This window comes from Neoarius graeffei, chromosome 23 (genome assembly GCF_027579695.1).
Source record: "Neoarius graeffei isolate fNeoGra1 chromosome 23, fNeoGra1.pri, whole genome shotgun sequence".
Classification (NCBI taxonomy): Eukaryota; Metazoa; Chordata; class Actinopteri; order Siluriformes; family Ariidae; genus Neoarius; species Neoarius graeffei.
In genome coordinates this window covers 56206134-56213936 of record NC_083591.1, presented here as the reverse complement: position 1 = coordinate 56213936, position 7803 = coordinate 56206134, and positions in this window count along the sequence as shown.

Below are 7803 nucleotides of genomic sequence, written 5' to 3'. Positions count from 1 at the left end.
GTGTGCCGTGAGAGATCACCAAGTGTACCGTGGAAAATTATAGAATGACTGTATATTGTAAATATTAGCAACAGCGTTTTAGTTTCAGTCAACATTTTCTATTAGTGATGTGCCTTGAGATATTTTCATTGAAAAAAGTGCGCCCTGGCTCATGAAAGGTTGAAAACCTTTTTTACAACACCTCTGATGCGGCTAGGGATGTAGAAATACGCGCTCCTTACCTCTGCTGTTACACTACCTGTGACAGTAGCTTCTGCTGAAAGAAGCTTTTCAAAATTAAAACTGCTGAAGACATACTTAAGGTCAACAATGAGTCAAGAACGTCTGAATGGGCTTGCTCTGATGAGCATCAACCAAGAGATCTCGAGAAATATCATTTGATGATATTATCAAGGAATTTGACATTAGGAAGACCAGACGAGTCCCATTGTAATGTTACTTCAATAACAAAGTACCCATAATAGCACTTTTGTTTGAAAATACAGCCCATTGATGTCCTAACAGGGTGCTTAAGTTTGCCCAATTTAGAATTGTAGAATTTTTTATTCATTTAATTTGTTAATTCTTCAGAGATGACTTAACTTTTAATAGCAAAAAAGAAACTAAAAATAATTTCTTGTTTATTGTTCATGCACTACACTTTGAACAGGGTGCGGAAGAGTTTTTGCCCATTATATGGAGATATGTATTGAATTTGTGTGGTCATTTTACTTTGTGACACTTTATGTTAATAATGATAACAATAGGGGCGGCGCAGTGGTTAGCGCTGTCTCCTCACAGCAAGAAGGTCCTGGGTTCGAGCCCCGGGGCCGGCGAGGGCCTTTCTGTGTGGAGTTTGCATGTTCTCCCCGTGTCCGCGTGGGTTTCCTCCGGGTGCTCCGGTTTCCCCCACAGTCCAAAGACATGCAGGTTAGGTTAACTGGTGACTCTAAATTGACCGTAGGTGTGAATGTGAGTGTGAATGGTTGTCTGTGTCTATGTGTCAGCCCTGTGATGACCTGGCGACTTGTCCAGGGTGTACCCTGCCTTTCGCCTGTAGTCAGCTGGGATAGGCTCCAGCTTGCCTGCGACCCTGTAGAAGGATAAAGCAGCTAGAGATAATGAGATGAGATGATAACAATAATGAAAAAGATAAAAATGACTTCTTGTTTATTGTCCATGCACCGTACATTGTTTAATAGTAATAGAATAGAGTGATTAGATTGAAGTGTTATTTAGATGTTATTAGAGGGGGTTTTTTCTGGGGGGGGGGGCAAAACTCAATCTTGCCTAGGGCAGCCAAAGACCTAGAGCCGGCCCTGACAGGGAGAACATGCAAACTCCGCACAGAAAGGCCCTCGTCGGCCACGGGGCTCAAACCTGGACCTTCTTGCCATGAGGCAACAGCACTAACCACTACACCACCATGCCGCCACTGGTGGCGGCATCCATTTAAAAAGGGTGACCATGAAATCTGCATGTCAAAATGATTTGTTTATTCAAGAAGTTTTGAACACTGTTTCACTGGGAATCAGTAAAACAACGACGCAACTAATTTCCCTTTCATTTCATTTCAATACATTTCAACTTTTTATTTGATATCTTTTAACATCAAAACACAAAAATCAAAACAGTTGAAAGAGTCAATGATTTACTTTGAAATATGTCAGTGTTACTGTGAAGGGTGGCATGGTGGTGTAGTAGTTAGCACGGTCGCCTCACAGCAAGAAGGTTCTGGGTTTGAACCCGGCGAGGGCCTTTCTGTGTGGAGTTTGCATGTTCTCCCCATGTCTGTGTGGGTTTCCTCCATAGTCCAAAGACATGCAGTTAGGTTAATGTGGGACGGCCTTGGGCTGAAGTGCCCTTGAGCGAGGTACCGAACCCCTGGGTGCTCTAGTGTGGCTACCCACTGCTCTGGGTGTGTGCGCATGTGTTCACTGCTTCAGATGGGTTAAATGCAGAGGATGAATTTATTGTGCTTGAAGTGTGCATGTGACAAATAAAGGTTTCTTCTTCTCAATAGGCTATAAACGTGCCTGTCATCACCAGTGTGGCAGAAAAACTTAACAAATTGATTTCAGTTGGAACATCTTTAAAATTCAACTTCCATTCATTCATTCCCAGTATATTCCAGTGTGTTTTGTTTGATGTTTTTAATATGTATCATACAGTAGAACTGTATGGATTCTATAGATCCGAAGCTTGGGTTCCGTACCAAAAACAAATGCAGCTTCTAGAGCACTTTCACCAGCATTACCTTTGGTCCATTATGGGCATTAAGTGGCAAGACTATATGACCAACAATGAAGTCTTGGAGTAAGCCAAGATCCCCAGCATCGAGGACAAGCTCCTGACTAGACAGCTCCACTTGGCAGGGCACCTATCACGTATGGAGGACATGTGAATACCCAAAGCTGTGTTCTATAGACAGCTATGCCAGGGCAAATGTGACAGAGAGGCCCCATGAAAGTGCTTCAAAAACCAGATGAAGCACCAACTTAATGCAGCTGGCATCCCAGATAAGAACTGGGAGAACATCATCAGTGACAGAGACAGATGGAGGGCAACATCAAAGCAAGGAGCTGAGGCCTTTGAAAAAGCAAGGAAAGAAGTAGCAGAGGAGAAACACAGTCAGAGGAAAGCTCCAGCTGGTAGCAGACACCCTGCCCAATGTTTCACATGCCCTGTGTGCGCTGTTCAAGGATTCAGAGTCATCAGAGGGCTTGTCGTCAGAGACTTTCTTCCCAGCGATCCTAGGATATGAGGAATCAGCCATCATCACTGCAGAATTCATCCATCCATTATCCGTAACCGCTTATCCTGTCCAGGACCACAGGTAAGCTGGAGCCTATCCCAGCTGACTATGGGCGAGAGAGGCAGGGTACACCCTGGACAATTCGCCAGATCATTGCAGGGCTGACACATAAAGACATACAACCATTCACACTCACACCTACGGTCAATTTAGAGCCACCAATTAGCCTAACCTGCATGTCTTTGGACTGTAGGAGAAACTGGAGCACCCGGAGGAAACCCATGCAGACATGGGGAGAACATTCAAACTCCATACAGAAAGGCCCCTGTCGGCCACTGGGCTCGAACCCAGAACCTCTTTGCTGTGAGGTGACAGTGCTAACTGTAGAATTATTAACATTAAAATAATGCAGTCAACAATTTACATTCAGTATAAGAACTTGTATAAGAACTTCAAAAACTATGTGGCAGTAAAAAGTGTGTGTGTGTGAGAGAGAGAGTGAGTTTCAGTGAGCAGAGCTGTAAGCAAACTAAACAAATTAGCTGACTCTTAACTTCCCAAAACAAGCAGACTTTCATCCACTTTTCCTGAAAGCTTTGGCTCTTTATCAACTTTCCTTTTCTTTGACAACATGTTGACACTTGACAGCAAGAAGCTAGCTCGCGATCTTTCTTTCGTCATGAATGACTCGCTGTTTACTTGCATTAGGTTGTCACCACCAAGTGGATTGATGACAAATTGCATTTCATGGTAATAGTTGACGCAAAGAATGTAGGCTCTTTGGTTGACGTATGGGCCATTTTGAATCTTTGTGTGGGCCAGATGTAGCCTGCAGGCTGTATGTTTGATACCCCTGGTATAGAAGCAAAGAGATGAAACTGTGGTGCTTTTTTGACAACTGTTGTTAGATGGTGCTGCAGTGGTGCTGCTGCCATGTTGGACTGAAAACGTGAACAACAGATTGTGATAGAGTGCATGTTAATGAAGCCTGACAAATTTCCGCTGGTTTATATATATATATATATATATATATATATATATATATATATATATAGTGGTGCTTGAAAGTTTGTGAACCCTTTAGAATTTTCTATATTTCTGCATAAATATGGCCTAAAACATCAGATTTTCACACAAGTCCTAAAGGTAGATAAAGAGGACCCAGTTAAACAAATGAGACAAACATTTTATACTTGGTCATTTATTTATTGAGGAAAATGATCCAATATTACATATCTGTGAGTGGCAAAAGTATGTGAACCTCTAGGATTAGCAGTTAATTTGAAGGTGAAATTAGAGTCAGGTGTTTTCAATCAATGTGATGACAATCAGGTGTGAGTGGGCACCCTGTTTTATTTAAAGAACAGGGATCTATCAAAGTCTGATCTTCACAACACATGTTTGTGGAAGTGTATCATGGCACGAACAAAGGAGATTTCTGAGGACCTCAGAAAACGTGTTGCTGATGCTCATCAGGCTGGAAAACATTACAAAACCATCTCTAAAGAGTTTGGACTCCACCAGTCCACAGACAGACAGACTGTGTACAAATGGAGAAAACTCAAGACCATTGTTACCCTCCCCAGGAATGGGCGACCAACAAAGATCACTCCAAGAGCAAGGCGTGTAATAGTTGGCGAGGTCACAAAGGACCCCAGGGTAACTTCTAAGCAACTGAAGGCCTCTCTCACATTGGCTAATGTTAATGTTCATGAGTCCACCATCAGGAAAACACTGAACAACAATGATGTGCATGGCAGGGCTGCAAGGAGAAAGCCACTGCTCTCCAAAAAGAACATTGCTGCTTGTCTGCAGTCTGCTAAAGATCATGTGGACAAGCCAGAAGGCTATTGGACAAATGTTTTGTGGACGGATGAGACCAAAATAGAACTTTTTGGTTTAAATGAGAAGCGTTATGTTTGGAGAAAGGAAAACACTGCATTCCAGCATAAGAACCTTATCCCATCTGTGAAACATGGTGGTGGTAGTCTCATGGTTTGGGCCTGTTTTGCTGCATCTGGGCCAGGATGGCTTGCCATCCTTGATGGAACAATGAATTCTGAATTATACCAGTGATTTCTAAAGGAAAATGTCAGGACATCTGTCCATGAACTGAATCTCAAGAGAAGGTGGGTCATGCAGCAAGACAATGACCCTAAGCACACAAGTCATTCTACCAAAGAATGGTTAAAGAAGAATAAAGTTAATGTTTTGGAATGGCCAAGTCAAAGTCCTGAATTTAATCCAATCAAAATGTTGTGGAAGGACCTGAAGTGAGTAGTTCATGTGAGGAAACCCACCAACATCCCAGAGTTGAAGCTGTTCTGTACGGAGGAATGGGCTAAAATTCCTCCAAGCCGGTGTGCAGGACTGATCAACAGTTACCGCAAACATTTAGTTGCAGTTATCGCTGCACAAGGGGGTCACACCAGATACTGAAAGCAAAGGTTCACATACTTTTGCCACTCACAGATATGTAATATTGGATCATTTTCTTCAATAAATAAATGAGCAAGTATAATATTTCTGTCTCATTTGTTTAACTGGGTTCTCTTTCTCTACTTTTAGGACTTGTGTGAAAATCTGATGATGTTTTAGGTCATATTTATGCAGAAATATAGAAAATTCTAAAGGGTTCACAAACTTTCATGCACCACTGTATCTGGCAACCATTTCAGTCCAGTGTCTGTGCTGGAATTCAATCCAGCCACTGGGGGTGCATAAGCGTACTCTTGGTGCTGGTCCCAAGCCCGGATAAATGGAGAGGGTTGCGTCAGGAAGGGCATCCGGCGTAAAACTGTGCCAAATCTAACATGCGGATTGAAAAGAGAAACACCATACCGGATCGGTCGGGGCCTGGGTTGACAATGGCCGCTTCCGGTACTGTTGGTCAACAGGGTGCCAGTGGAAAGTATGCTACTGTTGTGCCAAAAGGGAGAAAGAGAAAGAGAGGGGGGACTGTCAACTGTGCAGGAAAATGGGGGCTGCGATAGTGAGGTGAGAAAGAGAGTGCAGGCAGGGTGGAGCAGTTGGAGAAGGATTTTGGGAGTCATTTGTGATAAGAAAGTCCCAGCAAAAGTGAAAGGTAAGATGTATAAGACAGTAGTGAGACCAGCTGTGATGTACGGATTGGAGACCGTACCCTTAATGAAGAGACAGGAGGCAAAGTTGGAGGTGGCGGAGTTGAGGATGTTAAGGTTTGCGATGGGAGGTTGGACAGGATAAGGAATGAGCACATCAGAGGGACAGCACATGTGGACAGCTTGGGAATTAAGCTAAGAGAGATGAGACTGAGATGGTTTGGGCACATCCTGAGAAGAGATGCAGAGCATGTTGGAAGGAGAATGTTGAGGATGGAGCTGCCAGGCACACGAAAACGAGGAAGGCCAAAGAGGAGATCGGACCCGGCGCCGTGGGGGGGCGAAAGGGGGCGTCGCCCCCTCGTGGCTACAGCCCCGCCCCCTCAACGGAGACTCAGATCACTTAATTGTTTTCTTATGAAAATATAATGTATTATAGATGTATTAATAATTTGCATTTTCAAATACAAAATATTAAGTGGTTGCGCATTGCACAAAAATACATTTCACATAAATCACTACTAAAACTGGCACGGTAGAACAAATCTGATTGGTTGTTATGACACTTACAAGTGCACTGTCTCTGCAATATCCTGTAATATGCAGTCAGTTTACGGGAGTAGTCTTTCCCCCACCGAATTAAACGAATTCAATCACAATATTGTGAATCCATTTTCTTTCTTTGTAAGCTAAGTTTATCTCCGTTTATGTTGGTGTATGTGTTCATATATGGTCCGCTTTGTGCGCAAATAGCGTAAGAATATGTGTCGTTGACGTCACCCCCCATGCAGCCGGGGTGAAAATTCATCACTTCAGAGTGTTTAGTCCCCTACACGCCTAAACTGGGATCGCGGATTAAGTGGTTAGCGTTGACTCGGTGCGAGTCAGGAAGGCTATTACTGGTGCAGCCGCGGGGTCTGTTGATTTTTTTAAAATTATGATTTTGGCCGCCGAGCCAAGTACCTTAGACTTGCATTGACGTTTTGTTTTCATGCCGTGGAGCTATATGTATGTATTTTAAATGTAAAGGACTTGCCTGTAGGTTTGTGTGTGTTGTTTTATGTTTGGCACCTTTCCGGTTGTACCGCGTGTCTGTGAGAAAATCGGAGGGGAGGGTTAACAGGTGGGCACGGGTGTTGATAAAGCGCAACTGCCCTGGTAATATGTCACATGATTTTCCCGTACTAAAGCAACCTTCGGGGCCGTGGTTTTGTGGTTGGCGCAGTTAATTGTTTGAAACACGTTGTCAGACCGCCATCACTACTACACATTATATGAAAAATATTTGCCCCCTTGCGATTTCTAATTGCCCCCTTAGTAAACTGTTCCTGGCGCCGGGCCTGGAGGAGATACATGGCGGGTGAAAGTGGCAGGTGTGGTAGAGAAGGCTGTGGAAGACACGGAGCAATGGAGACGAAAGATCCGCTGTGGCGACCCCTAATCGGGAGCAGCCAAAAGAAGAAGAAGTCTGTGCTGGAATTCAAACACAAGCACACCTCATTTTACTTAACAAAGTACTGATGAAGTGATCATGTGATCTGAATCTTATTTAACAAGGAAAAGGATAAAAAACACTGCTGTGGTCATCACTATCCTCTTGCAATAGAATCAGTTTGGATGGCAAAAACAGTGCTAATAGTGCCTTAAATTTAATTGGAACATAACATATATCTATTTATCATGCCAAAAGAGTAAAAAGAAAAGTTTTGTTTGAGAAAAAGAAGGGTTATATTCTGGCTTTACCAACAAAATTACAGTTTTATCTCTTTGGTTTAACTGAATAGTCATAATATGCGAGCCAAAGAAGCTTGTATTTATTATTTTTGTGAAAAAAAAAAAAAAAAAAAAAAAAAAAAAAATATATATATATATATATATATATATTCGTGTAAACATTATCTTTATATATAGAAATATTAATAATCATAATATAAAAAGGAACTGGACTGATTAATTGTTTAAATAAGCATCCGGAGGGGCTTTAGCTCA